This window comes from Chelonoidis abingdonii, chromosome 3 (assembly GCF_003597395.2).
Source record: "Chelonoidis abingdonii isolate Lonesome George chromosome 3, CheloAbing_2.0, whole genome shotgun sequence".
Taxonomy (NCBI): Eukaryota; Metazoa; Chordata; order Testudines; family Testudinidae; genus Chelonoidis; species Chelonoidis abingdonii.
The window spans coordinates 170,861,414-170,877,025 of record NC_133771.1 but is presented as its reverse complement, the minus strand read 5'-3'; the positions used below and the strand labels follow the sequence as shown (position 1 = coordinate 170,877,025).

Here is a 15,612-nt window from a genome sequence, read left to right as displayed (position 1 = left end):
GCCCTTGTCAGAAAAATTTAGTCACTAATCACAGACTTGTAGATGTTTTAATCTTGCAATAAGATATATAGAAGAAATATTAAGACGGGACAATTACTGTTGAAAACCCTGAGCCTGCCAACCATGGTTGATGGAAATCCTAGAAGTTACCAAGCAGGTATCACAATGCATTGTAAGGGGAGTTATTTGTTATGGTCCTGATTCATTTGAGTTGATATGTTTTGGATCAGGCCCGAAAAGCTAAAATACTTAGTTGCTCAATAAGATGGCTTTTGTAGAGGGAAATGTCTTCAAAACAAAAAAATCATCTCCTACTTTAATGTCACTTTGAAGAACATTGAGATGCTTTTTACCTGGATAAGTAATTGTGTTTAGACAAGTAGTTAGAATACGAAAATGCTACAACAGGGATTTTCACATGTAGGGTTTTACGGGAATGAAGACAGTTCTGACAACATAATGTTCAGAACAGAGCTGGCAGTATAGAAAAACAATAATTTTTTGTCCTTTAGCTACTCTGCAAAGAATCAGGTAAATTGCCTTCCATTGCTGCAGTACCTTTGGTGATTTGTTTTTATTAATTCTCAAACAAAACAAACAAATGAAGGGAGGGGAAAAAAACCTCAAACCATGCAGCCTGCATTAAGGTAATTCTTAGTGTCTGATTTAAACCCACAAATGTAGAGAAATTCAGAGCACAGCTGAATTTTTGTGTTTATCTCACCTGTAATGCCCATCACATATCCCAGTGGACCACCTCCTGCTCAGAGGTTACCGTCCATACCAACATAAGCTAAGGAGAGAGTTTCCATCTTACTAAGCTGTATTTTCTTGCTCATGTGGACTTAATTCATATGCTTAAAAATGGCTGAAGAGGGTAAATACTTGCATTGAAGTATGTAGCAGGGAAGAACCTAACAAGAGGCTGTGAAATAAGTTGGCTATGATCCCTGTTTTGGAAGCTGCTCTGCATGAGCTGATCCCTGCAGTTGCACAGAACTGTTATGAATTTAATTGGGGTCCTGGCTGGCCATCGGGGAGGAGTGTCTATCTGTGTTGCTCCAGTCGCAAGACTGTGACCTATGATAGCAAGGTGCTGTGTAAACATAAATTTTGGGGCCCTTGTCATGATTTATGAAGTCCTTTTCTTAGCTTCCTGTCAGTTTGTCATTGAATACTGGATAGAAGAGAAGGTTCTGATCCTAGTCTTTTAACCCCGGAATCCATGGTGCTGATTTACTATCTCTTCCTCCCTATGACCAGCCAATACCACAGTAGGTCTGTTTGCAGGCACAGTGGGACTGTTACCTACAAAGCTGAGACACATTAGTGTGGGAGATGGGAGATTTTTCAGATGCTGACCCATGGTTTCCTCAGATCTCCAACATCTTCCCCATAAAATGCAAGTCTCATCTTTAACCTCTCACAATAATGAATATAATCATAAATAATAAACCATTTAAAGTTTAAAAAACAAAAATTGCCATTTATTATTTTTTTGAAGAGGGAGAGACCCAGAAATGCAGGATGTTAAAACTGCATATGGCTCTTTGCAATTTTGTAAGGTGCTCCGATACCTCGTTGATGGCTGCAGTATAAATACATACGAGAAGATCTTTTTTTTTTTTTGGTCCGACTCATTCTTTGTCTTTGCCCTTTTTCTCTCAACCCATCTATTCTGAACTTTTCTTCTCCTTTTTAATTTCTCACTTCTCTTTACTTAAGTGCAAAATCACAGGCTCTTCGAGAGCTTTCCAGATAATTGGATCTTGTTGCTTGCAATGTATTCCAAACTCTATTATAGTATCTTTTGTTGTATGTGGGCTTTAGAATTCTGTGTCATTTGGGATGTTACTGTTACCCAAAGGCACACTTTATATCCTGTATCTACTTCATCTCACTTTCCTTTTAGTATGTATTTGCTACTCACAACATTTTTATTAAGGACTATTATATTATTTTTCTGATACTATCGATTTTCTTTTTGCTTTCAATCTCCAGTGGGAATGTTGTGATATATACTCATTCGCTCCATCTATATATACATTTCTATTTTCATTCCCCAGATGTGCTAAGGGCTGACAGGAACAAGGGCCTAGTCTGATCTCACTTGCTATTTACCAGTGTGAGTTTGGAGTAATTCCACAAAAATCGGTGGAGTTGCGCCAGTGTAAAAACAGATTTAGATCAGAATTGGACACTTAAGTGTTAATTTGGTAAAACTGTCACTCTACAGCATCAGTTGTACGGAGCATATGTTAGTAGATGCTCATGTTTGGAATGATGATTCACAGTTAATCGTTATAAGAAATAGGCTTACCACTTCATAAACTCTGGGAAGGACTGTTTTCTTTTCCAAACATTTAAATTACTCAGCCATTTTATACATTAAAACCCAATTATAACTTAGAGTATTAGAGAATTTCTAAAGCTATTTTCTTCAGCAATTGTGCCTAGACTTATATTTTATCACTGAAAGTTCACACTCTTAAATCCATATTTTTTTTTAACAGAACTAGCAAGACATTTGACCAGGCATCAGGTGTTGCCCTAAAATACTAACAGAAAAACTATATTTTGTCATTTCAAAGGTTGAAATTCTACTCTTGGATCAACATGTTCTTGGCTTTTAAAAAGAACATAAGGTTTTTGTAGGCTAAAACACTGAAGCTTATATTCTTCAGAACTGATCACCAATTGTGCTTTTACCTCAGGTTAGAGATAGGCCAGTACCAGAATACTAGATCCAAGCTCTTTGCAGCTAACCCTCCCTCCTTCCTGACCCTGCCACCCCCTCTTTTCTTTTAAGGTGTGTATATGGTCAGATCTGAAACCCTTGAACTCTGGGAAAGTTATGATTTATCCAGACTTCATGGTTTGGGTCCATCTCTATTTCAGATAGCCATGTCTTCTTCATTTCAGATGGCAGAGCCCTAAGCATTTGGCTCAAGAGGGGCATGAATACCATAATAAACCACTCCTGTTGTTTCTACTGTTCTGTATGCACTGAACTAATTGAAGTTTGAAGAACCAAATAAATATACATTAATGACAACCCTACTGTCGCTTAAAGGAAAACTCTGTCACTCAGACTAGCACTATGAAATTTCCTTGCACCTAAATGAACTCGAAAATGTAGCCGAATAATCATTTACCAGCTTCCTTTGAAACTGCAATATTTAGAGACAAGCAAAGGCTGCTTCAGTTAGTTTGCTTTAAGTATTTTATGAACTCTGCATGAGAGAACAAAGCCAGAAGGAAATTTCCCAGTCCCACAGCCTTATCCACAATTTGAGAAGGGATTTGCAGGATTATGAGTAATGATGTGTACTTGTTTTGGAATTGAAAGATGTGTCTCACACACCAAGTTTTGGCCGTTACCTACTTGCATTGACGTGGTCTATCTTGGCGGGATTCGATGGCTAAAAATCAGTATGGCCATGCCACAAAATGCAGAAATCCCTACTGTTTCATTTTGGAATACAACCCTTTGTGATAGTAAACCTGATTTGACAGTGTCCAGCTGAGAAGGTGCATGATATATGACCTATTTGCAGTATGTGCAATTTTTTGAAAATGTTGTCCAAGACAATAGAATAATCTTTCAGATTATCCATTGGGAGGCTGATTTCTCAGCAGAAATGTATATGTGTCTCAGATTGTATTAGTCTGGGGCAGGCAGGTGATCATTGTAATTGTAGATAAAGCAATAACTAGGAAGTTTCTTATGTGTTTGTAAACCCAAAGGGAGGCACTTTAGAAACTAATAAAACACTCTCAAGTGCAGCCCCAGAAATGTGACTATCTATTTGTTGAACATTGACCATGTATTTTTGTAATGTAGCTCACTCTCAGAGCATTATCCACCCATTGGGAATTGATAGCATAATTTTTACCAAACTTTTTCCTACCTAGATCATGGTTAAAAATCCACAGGTAACCAGGAATTCAGCAATTTGAAAAATTTCACCTGTAGGGCCAAGTTCTCTTTTTATTTGTGGCTGTATAGCTCAGGAATAACCCTGAGGTACTTCGGTATAAGAGAGAAGAGAAACCTTGGGCCATATTTTAACATTAGATATGATCAGCATAACTTGGGCAAAAACCAAATTATATTTTAATATTTTCAGAAATAAAATTTACTGACTTACATTAGCATAATGCCTTCAAAATTCATTTTGGAGATGCTTGTACTTATCAAAAATATGTTCAGTTGTATCTAGGATTGCCATCTAGGAACATACACATTCTGTATCATTTAGAGAGAAAGGGAAAAAGCAGTTTTACCACCAAAGACTCCGATTTCAAAACAAAGCATAGCTGTTGACATTTAATGTGGGTCCAGAGATGTCATGAAAGAAAAAGTGAAGGGGGTGTGTCTAAAAAAAGGAAGAAATTAAAAGGGAACAAGCAGCTGCAGTTCTGTTTTCATCTATCGTGAGTCTTGTATGTGGAGCCTAAGCTGAGATAAGACTCTGGTGTGTCCCTTCATGTAGCGCTGTAAAACTGTATGAATTAAAGTTCCCAATGATATTAAGATTAACTAAGTAAAGTTACGCTTGTCAATAGCTCCTCTTGTTAGCTATTTAAAGTTCAAGTGCTTGTTTGCTTTAGTTAAGTGCTCTGAAGTGCTTCAAAAGGCATTGGCCCATTTATATAAACAAATAGAGAAACTCACTGATAGTCTACTCTACCCAGACAGAGTGTCTTACCCAACACTAAGAAATCCCTTCCTGGTGTCTGAAAAGGATCTACCCTAGTGACCTCCAACACACTTGAGCCTTCGTTTTATATTCTTTGGTCAGGACTTTCTCATCATTGCTGACATTCAAACACAATTTTCATGCTGCAAATAACATGAAGAGAGGGAGTCAGATTAGTAGCATACAGGGGACAAAAGTGACTAGTTATCCAGAGTACCATGGAAGACTGATTTTCTTTCAGATTATTACTAGACTTAGTATTTATCTGTGCCACAATATTTTGTTCTCCTTTTTGCTGGAATGTGCTAATTCAGTAATATGTTTAATTTTTAGTATCCTTTCTTGCTTGAGAAAATCAAAGGAAAACTTTGAATGTAGTGATATTTTGTTACATGTTACATGGACTCAGTTCTAAGAGGTCAGTAGCCATAGCTCAGACGTATTTTCAAATCTAATACTTGGAAAATACCCATTTCAGTGGGAATTTTTCATGTCCGTTAATAGAGAAAGGGAGAAGGAAAGAAACTTGCTGATACTGAGAGGCTTTTAAGCTATTTACATGCTTCCGACAATGCCTACCACTTGTCTTCATGATGACAACTAAGCTACCCCACTGTTGCTTCTGTACATTACAAACCCCTTAATCCCACAATACCATTTTTCATTTCAAGGCCTTGAAGCCCAGGCACTTCATTAAGTTATTTGTTGAAGGGTAGGGAAGTTTATTAAGCAAGTCTCTCATTTGCACAGGCTCATGCATACAAATAGGTGGATGCAAATTATGAGTAGTTACCTATTAAAGTCAAGGCAGTTAAACCCTGAAGTGAAGGCGAGTTGAACTCTGTGCAGGGTTTGGTTGGCAGAACTGGAGTCTCTGATGAACAGCAGTACATGGACTCTTTGTTCTTTGCTGTTGCCCTTTAGAGAGACAGAGCAGCTTGGAAAATCAAAGATGTCCCAATAGGGACTGATTTTCCCATGCAGGATATGAGAGAAGAACTCCATGAACTGTTCATCAGAGACTCCAGCTCTTCTGGCCAAACTGTGCAGGGCTTATTTGTTAGATGTGGGCTGAAATGCAAACCAGGGAGCTGCCTTAAACAACACCAAACCTCTACCAACCTTCCCTCAGAATGCAAAGTACTGTGAACAGAGGGATTTACCTAAACCATGCTATTATGCTGAAATAAGATAATTTAGCAACCTGGATGAAATCAGTATGTTGAGTAATCTTGATTTGCACCTGTTTTCTTCTGTGTGATCCAGGTGCTGTCTGTGATCCCCAGACAAATTACTACTGGTAATTTAAAGTTCATTTTAAAAAACAAAAGTTTGACTAATCTTACAAATAATGAACCGTGGCATAGTTTGAAGATTTTTTTTGTCAAGTTTGATCAACTCCAAAGGAAATCTGTACTAAATATTAGTTTTGAGATGAATCAGGGAAGGTAAGAACTTGAGTCTTTCCTCATCACAGGAAAACTGTGTGTTATCTCTTTGTTTCAGTAGTATGGGAAATATATTTTTAAAGGATTTATTTGTTTTTAAAGGTCAGAACAAAAGAAACAGGCATTGAAACAGAGTCAGAGTCCTTTTCTTAAATGTACTGAATTGTTGTGCTTATAGTGCTGCCTATAGCTAAGTTGCTCAACACTTTCCATTGTAAGACCTTGTGTTCAATTGCTTATAACTTTGCCAAACTTCAGCCATTTGGATTGAAATTTCCCATGCCAGGTGCCTAGCTCGGATTGATTTAAAAAAAAATTCAGCTAAAATAGTTCAGCGATTTCCAAGAACATATTTCACCATTTGCCAAGTCTTTAAGATGTAGTAGGTTTGGAGCTCAGTTTTGCTCCAGAATCCAACTTGCAGGCTGCCCATAAAGCTTTGAAACATACCTATCAGTCCTTTCCAAGGTTTAGTTCCCATTAATACACTGTATTTGTTCATCTTATTTTCTCGCTAAAGTCTGATGTCCCTTTGCCATTTATTTCCTTAGACAATTCACTATACCTTTGTTGTTGTTGATAAACCGGAGAGGGTTCAGAGAAGAGCCATGGGAATGATTAAAGGATTAGGAAACATGCCTTATAGTGATAGACTCAATGAGCTCAATCTATTTAACTTAACAGAGAGAAGATGCAGGGATGACTTGATTACAGTCTATAAGTATTTACATGGGGTACAAATATTTAATAATGGGCTCTTCAGTGTATCAAAGGAAGGTATAACACAATCCCAAGGCTGGGAATTAAACCTAGACAAATTCAGATGGGAAATAAAGTATACATTTTTAATGGTGAGAGTAATTAACGATTGGAACAGTTTACTAAGTGTCATGGTGGATTCTCCATCACTGACAATTTTTAACTCGAGTGGATGTTTTTCTAAAGGATATTCTCTAAGAATTATTTTTGGGGAGTTCTGTAGCCTATGTTATAGAGGAGGTCAGACCAGATGATCAGAATGGTCCCTTCTGACCTTGGAATCTATGAATAGTTGCTTTTCTTTCGTAGAATTCTCACTATTCTTTTTATATGCACTTCAAATATATGAAGTAATGTGGTGAATTTTTGGCCCTATTGAAGTAAATGGGTGTGTTCCCTTTGATTCCAGTAGGGCCAGGCTTCATTCAAATTGTATCATTGTTATGTGGCTGTGTGTGTAATATTCACATACAGATGCATAGTGTGTGTAGATATATACTCCATTACAGACAGGCACCAGTTCTATGCCCACATAAAAATCACAACAGGATCTAATAATAATACACTCCTCCTTTGAGAAGCTTTTAAATTTGTTGTCTAGAGTTCATCAAATTAAAATATATAAAAGGGCCAAGTTGTCCTGAACCCTGATGCCACTATGAGCTTGTAGTTTGGCTAAACAACTCAATGAACATAGTTTGTAGAGGCTTGACTTTCCAGGTGCCTCACCCAGGCACACACCCCAAGTTCCAGTGGACATACAGGCAGTTCCCCTGGTAGTGGTCCTTCCCAACAGGCTTTCTTGTCTCTCCTATCCTCTTCCCCTGTTCTTTACAAGACTGGTACAATCAGGTGCAGTAGCCTTTAATGACTCAGGTTTCTGCAGGACCCTATGGGCCCCTCCCAACTTCCCTGAGCCGAGGAAGGGAGTCAGGTAGGGAGCAGAGTGCCTCTCATGCCCCATCTGCTTCCCTTTATTAATTACATTGTGGCAAGGAGTGTTATGATACCTGGGAAAGTCCCCTTCTGGGGTTCTGATGGAACCATACCGCCAATTATATCCATTCTGTATGTGGCCGTGTTAAATGTCACCTAGACTCTTTTTATTTTATAATCCAAGGTGTGCATTTCATGATCCATGGTATAAACCACAAAAGATTTACATATATTCACTTCTGTATCTAAGCTCCATTCACAGTAGTGATGATCTTGGAGCCCATCTTGCAAGACCAGTGCTTCTTGCAACATGCTAAGCACCCTCAACACCTGTTGAAGACAATGGGAGTGGTCTACTGTTTGGCTAGCAACATATGTACCTCAGTTTGTGGTATGAAGTTTGTCTTGTCCCTTGTTTAGGAAGACCATAACTCATTTATGCCTTTGCTACTTGCAGGAAGTGCAGTCATCTCAAACCCATGGCAACAAAACTTTTATCCCCACAACACACTGTCACTCATCCTCTCACACATTTTACATATGTATCATTTATTTTCATCAGCATCTGTCTTTCCGTTGTTGATTTATTCCTTTCTAGGCCTCTGCCCTTTTATACAATACTAGATCAAAAATCATGTATGTGTAGAGGGAAATGCATGATTTCAAAGAATACTGGTTTTAAGATTTTTATTGCCAACATGAAAGCAAATGTGAAGTTACATTAAATTAACCACTAATTATTTGTCATGAAACAAAGAGTTAAATAAAAATCCTCTCTCTATCCAAATCAGACTTTTTATCCCCACTCCAAGAAAACTGTTGCAGGAGGTTTGTGTGGTATGAATAAATGTATTTCTTTTAACACTTTAAGGGGTAAAAATGCTATTGTTTCATTTGAGGTGTGAAGAGATGTGCTAACCTTGTCAACGTGGAAGCAGCAGAGCAGAAATGATAATTGTATATACATTTTTTTTTTACAAAAATTACCGTGTGTGTGTGTGTGTGACTGAGAGACAACTTATTTAAATCCTGAATACAGTCAGACCTCATATGCATTGTTAAAAAAAAGCCCTAAAGAATTGCATATGGATTAGGGGGATGAATATTCTATTATTTCAGTCTGTTCTGCTGATCTTCTTATTGTGACTTTGCGCTTCAGAAATCTGCCAGGAATTTGGCTTTGCCGTACTAGGCAGTAATTTTAAATGTGTATCAAGCACTTGATAGTGTATGATTTGCGTGCTGTTGCATTCCCATTCCCTAAATTTTCCACCAATTTATTACTTTTTTCATACTGTTTTAATATTTCAGGATGATGAATATATACAGCATCATTAAAGGTAAATAAAAAATGCATGAAATTAAAAAATGGAATATTAGATGTTTCTTTCCTGTAATCCCTAGGTCCAATAGGAATGAAATGTCTCTGTTCTGTCAAGTAATCCCTAAACATGATTAGGGACCTTGTACTTTCCACATAGCCCACATAATTTTTGTATCATATAAGCCTATTTATGTAAGGTTTGAGTAAAAGTTGTTATTAGAAGACCTATAAACCTATTTTACAATTCAGAAAGATATGCTTGCCTCTTAATCTCTCTACTTTTATTATTTTGCTGGAGTTGATGGCAGTGCATCCTTAATTCATTTTTCAGAATGCTGTTACATCTTTTGGGTGCTTATATCATGCATTAGCTAGCCCATTGAAATGTATTTTTGAGACACAGGATTGAGTTCATCAGTTCATTTACTTCTATAGCTTCTCCTTAAATTTGAGCTGGGAAGGATGTGTAACCCTTTCCTGTGTCTTTTCTGTGATGTCCAGATTTAATCTGAACCATGGGTCAGGAAGACGCAGGAATCTGTCCTGTTGTAGGTTTTTTTTTTAAGGATTAATTTTCTATATTTGAATCACATAAGATACGTTGGTGATGTCGATGTTTCCGACAGCATCACATTTTGAAATCAGCTTCTGATTTGGCCAGCTGATTGAGTGGTTTTAGAGGGAAAAACTGCACATAGGATAAGTTTTAATTGAAATAGTAATAGGTAGGAGATGGAAGATATGATAGCTAGTTCTGGGTCAATTTTGTTATTTCTTCCTATAACGCTGATCTATTTGGGAAGCAATAATACAACATTCCCTTCTTGGGAATTGAGTCTTATTGTTAAACATCTTCCATTTCCATTGCAAGGACATAATTGTGCCTATTGATTGGAATAGCAGCAAAGAATCCTGTGGCACCTTATAGACTAACAGACATTTTGGAGCATGAGCTTTCATGGGTGAATACCCACTTCGTCAGATGCATGCATTCACCCATGAAAGCTCATGCTCCAAAACGTCTGTTAGTCTATAAGGTGCCACAGGATTCTTTGCTGCTTTACAGATCCAGACTAACACGGCTACCCCTCTGATAATTGATTGGAATAGGCATTTCTCTGAGTAAGGAGTGCTGAATATAAGACTTCATTAACAAATCTTTTGGAAGCGTACTGAGTCAATCTGCTCCATATTCCTGGCTCTGCCACAGATTTCCTCCAATGATTTTGAGCAAGTCTCTTAATGTCTCTGTGTGCCAGTTTTCCGTCTCTAAAATGGGGATAACAGTACAGGATTGTTGTCAGGCTAAATTCATTAATGTTGTGAGGTGCTCAGATTCCATGATGAGAGGGAATCTTAGAAAAACCTGTTCATAAATAAAATAAAAATAGTACTTTGTGTGTAGTTTAATTGGCCTTTCACAATAAGAGTATTTTTAGTTCATATTTGATGATCACCACGATAATTCTGTGTTTCACGTACTTTGATTTGAGAATACATTATTTTAATGTTACCTAATTGCTTCTTTTAAAATAAATACTAATCGAAGAAAAGTTTGTGCTATTTTCAACCATATCCCACTGAAGTTGTACTTTTAGTCTGTTTTCAGCATTTAAGGTAGTTTTCCTGAGCAATGGCTTGGTGCTTGTACTTATGAACAGCAAGAAACATAAGTGCTCGCTGCTGAGCCACTCTTTCAGGAACACTAAGATCAATAGCTGTTGTTTAGTCTGCATTTATGGGGTGTGTTAAATAACCACAATTCCTGACATTTAGCATGAATATGGCATGTTTAAAACTGCAGTCTATATTGCCCAGAAAAATCTAATGCAGTCAGAACCTTCGATCCTTACTCTCATTTAAAGTAGTCAGTTTAGGTGATCGGGGTTGTTTTGTTAGCTTGAGACATTTTAATTATTTTAGCATAAGTAAGTGAAGGAGAATTGAGCTTTTCGCACACAAGCCCTCTCTTCCTCCTGGCAGCTCAAGGAGTAGAGCTGAGATACCCTTGTGCCGTGCGGATCCTCAGCCTTTGTTTTGTCTCCTTGGTGCCATTAGCAGCGGCCCTTTAGTTACAACAGTTTGTCTGGGGAGTTGCCTTGCATACAGGGGACCCAAGGTCAGAGAAGTACAAAGGTGAGTGTTATGTCATTCAGATTGAAATGTGCACACCCCACAACTTGCACTGGGTGCTCCTGGCCTGTACATGAGATCTAGCCATATATGCAAAATCAGTTTCAGATGCCTTTATTGCTGCAGTTTAAGTGGAAGATGAGAATTGCAAAGGCAAAAGCTTAATTTTCCAAATAATATTGTACTCTCAATCCTTAAAATGAACTAATTCTTTAGAGTACTTAGGGAGATAACATATTTAAATAACATAGGTATTTACGATGGAATAATTAGATTGAGACTATGCAATGGCTGCCTGTCGTGGTAGTTTCACTGCTTTTACTTTACGAGAAGTAATATCATTATTGCAAAATTTCCAAATTGCTTTTTACACAAATCCACAGAAATTAAATCTCCTCCTTGTTATAAATATGAAGTGATGTCTTGAGACACTACTTTATTAGCACAGATCTATGGAGACGACAAGCCAAATTGTGCTTTCAAATACACTACTGTAAATATGGAGTAACTAAATTGAAATTGAACTCGGTTGAAACTTTGTGTCAGTCCCTGATTCAGCAAGGTGCATGAGCATGAGCTTAATTTTAAGCATGAGTAGCATTGGAGGACTTTAATAGGGCAACTTGTGCTTAAAGTTAAGCATGCACTTGAGTGCTCACTAAGCTGAGGGGAACTAGGCTTAGTATATAGAGTGCCATGTGATGTACTAATAGTGGTGAATGATGTACATTGGAAGTCTTCGGAGATCAGTGTCAAACTCAAAGGAAATAATGTGAGTACAGATCTTTGTAGACCATGTCAAGTTATTTAGATGACAAACGAGCATATGATACAATACGTATTTGTGTCTGCAGTGGAGGCTTTGAGCCAAATTCTGCTCATATTACTCGTTTCAATCCAGAATAATTCCAAAGAAGGCTATGCATTATGTCAAGAAGAAAGGGTGAAACATAAGTGCAAATTGTACTACCACAAAAAAGAGAGAAGAATTTTGATGAGTGTTTAAAATAATACTAACTTTGACCTCAAGACAGAGCTGCGAATTGAAAATTCTGCATGACAGCTAGCATATCACCTATAACATTGTGATATCACCTGTAAAATTGTGCCTAGGTGTTGCTGCATACAGAGGGCTACATCAATAAGTCTCTACTTAGGCAACATAACCTTTGATTTCAAGGGGAATTTTACCTGATTAATAAAAGAGTAAGAACTGCGGATTTGGTCCAAGTTCACTTTTAGAAGTTTCCACTACACTCTGCAGTGCCATATACCGGACTATTGCGGAAGTGTATGTTACCACATGGGTTTAGTAATCTTTCGCTGGCTTATCATTAGTATCACAACTCAATCTCTAAGCTGTTATCGGGATATATAGAATCATTCATGTTCATAGAAGACCCAGATATACTACAGTGCCTGCAAGTAGAACCAGCAGGACTCAGTAGGAAGCAATGGGAGACTTAGCTGATAAGTAACTTGTTTTTAAATAGATCTTTGTCAGGACCATATTGGCTTTTTTGAGCTTAATTTAACCAATATCAGAGCTTTTTATGTAAAGTGGAATAAGTTGCACAAGAGAATAAAAATAAGACTTCTACCAAGTGATATAATCGGTTTTACTTGCAGCGTCAAACCTGTTTTATGGAGGAAATCATGATGAAGCATAATTTTAAAAACTGAAGGCTACTCATGGTAGTAGAATTAAGCACATAAGTAAATGTATACAAGTTCAAGGCCTATATGTGCATCTTCACTAGCATGCTTAACATCTTAATTTGCTCATAAAAATAACTGCTTGCGATTGTCATTAGCTGATTATCACAGTCTTAGATATGCAAAATGCAAGTGTAAACCAACTTCTAGTTTTTAAACATTTGGGTCCCTATGTTTTAGGGTTTGAGCCAACACTAACTGAAGTCAGTAGCAGTTTTTCCAATGACGTCAATGGGCTTTTGCATCAGGCCCTTGGTGCTATTGTCGTAAACCTTTTACCCCATCAACTTGTGGTTACAGTAAGGATGACTATTACAATCAAGATTATTGGAAATATATGGTACTCTTATAGCCATATCGCGGTGGTTTGGCCTGTTCGTAGTCATAACCAGGATCTGTTTTCCCCTAAAAATAAATAAATAAACACATTTAATTCTCAATCTCATTGCAGTATTCAAGTGGATTATCAGTTCTCAAAAGTGTTCATGCTTGCTCATTGTTTTAACAGGAACATTTCTGAATGAGTGGATTTTCAAATGCATTAACATCCATTTATCCCTTTCTTCCATTATACTGGCATCACAACCAAAATTAGGGGAGTTGCTCTCACAGTTCCTCTCATTCTTCATCCCTCTAAGAGCAAAATTTGCTGTCTTTTCATAGTAACCTTCACTATGCAACTGATAAACAGTATTGCTTTCTGTTTTAATGATCCCCAAATAATGTCATAGTTAAATGAAATACAGTTTGTCTCAGCAGGTTTCTTTAAATTTGTGAGCGTTTTTGTTCCATATTCCACAATAATAATATATCAAATATTATTTACATTTTTACTGTTTTCATTCAGTAGTTTAAATACCCATTTTTTGGAGACTTCAGATTGCTTTTGAACATATTTGAATGCATTTTTAGCCATCACCAAGCTTAAAATAGGAACCCTTTTTTTCAGCTTATCTTTATTAAACACCTGTAAAAATCAATGGTATTACTTTTTCTTATAAAGCTCTCTTCCTTTAACGAATGCCAGACATAATGCACAGTTTTTCCTAGTGTAGATTTGTTTGCTTGGCGTTAATGGGCAGTAAATGGTCCAGTAATGTCTGTACTATACAGATACTTGTTATTTTGTAGATAGGAGTTTGATGTTAAAATACGATTCATCTGATCATTAACCATAATCAATTAGAAATGATTGTTTTATTGAGTGTCAGTTTAAAGAAATTCTATCCATAATGAAGCTGTAGGAATGGATCATTCTTTACAAATGCTAATGTCTGCCAGTCAAAGAGTGTGAGGTAGGATTTGACAAATTGTATTTCCTTACCAGTTTTTCCTTTTCTTCGAATAAAATCAAATATTCATTTTGTTTTTCTTATATTACAGTTTAGTTAGATAAACACAAGTTTATATCTTAAGAGTGGAACACCAGCCTTTGCTCTCAGGGAAGTCGGCAGCAAAAGTTCTGTTGACTGCTACCTATCATCTAGGTTCTTACATTGGCGGGGTGAGGCCTTCAATGTTGTTTTGGTAAAATATATTGAAACTAAATTATGCTCTTGGAGTGAGACAATGTTTGTCCTAGAACCAAATTTCATAGATTTTAAAAAACAAGAGTTTGTGTCTATTTTTATGTCCCTGTGCTAATTTGATTAGGCCTGATGCAATGCCCACTAAAGTCAATGGGGAATATTTCCAGTGAATTCAGGGAGCATTGGATCAGGCTGTTGTGCAACAATATGTTAGGCAGCAAAGTCTGAATATGTGTCTGTGTTTAAAAAAATTCAATAAGTATCTTTTTTTTCCAACTAAAAAAAGAGGGAGGTTACAATAGAAATGTAGGCAATACAATCTCCAGTTTAGCAGTGTGAAAGGCACTGCTCAGAATTAAAAACCCTTGATGTGACAAGTAGAGAAGTCATAGAAAGGTACTAAAAGAGATGACGAAAGTTAATATGCTCATAAATAATTAAGTGCCATGATCAGGACTAAGAGTTTGATCAGGAATCAGAGTTTATTTCTGAAGAATGTTGTGGAACATTTCAAAAGGGGAAAATAATCTGATGCAATTAGAAAGTGGGAAGGTCTGGTATGCTGGTTGTTGCTGCGACTGCCTCTCTGATAAGATTGTAAGAGTTGCCAATATCAGTATTCAGTCTTGTAGTGTGTCACAGCGCTTTCATGTGAACTGAACTGAACTGTCTCTTCACACTCCCTCCCGCTCTTTCTCTCGCGCTCATTCCCTGCACTCATCGCATTGAAGTCAGGGGAAAGAAAAAAGATTTGAAGATCGCCCAATTTGTTCTGACATAAAGAGATGTTTAGCTCTGTGAAAGGTGGTGGAGGCAGAGTGCCTGACTGACACTTCAACAGTGTGTCTGCTGGGATTGCTCACTTCATGTCCCTTCATATTCCCGCTGTGTCCTGCATGAGTGCTCTTGTCTAATCTTCACAGTGAGAACACCAACAGTCCCTTGGGCTTTGGTGCTCAACACCTTGTTAGACAGGGCTTATGGTGCCATAGCTCTTGTTTTTGCTCTAACATTTCAGGTTTGTTTAAGGTCCAAATAAAAGATTTTTCAAGTAGTTTCCTACA

The 15,612-nt window shown here is 37.3% G+C and overlaps 1 protein-coding gene across 5 annotated transcripts in view; it reads left to right on the top strand.

Moving 5' to 3' along the window:
- ESRRG (estrogen related receptor gamma) overlaps positions 1 to 15,612 on the top strand; it is a 501,342-nt gene that overhangs the window by 203,256 nt on the left and 282,474 nt on the right. The gene's annotated exons all lie outside the window — the stretch shown is intronic.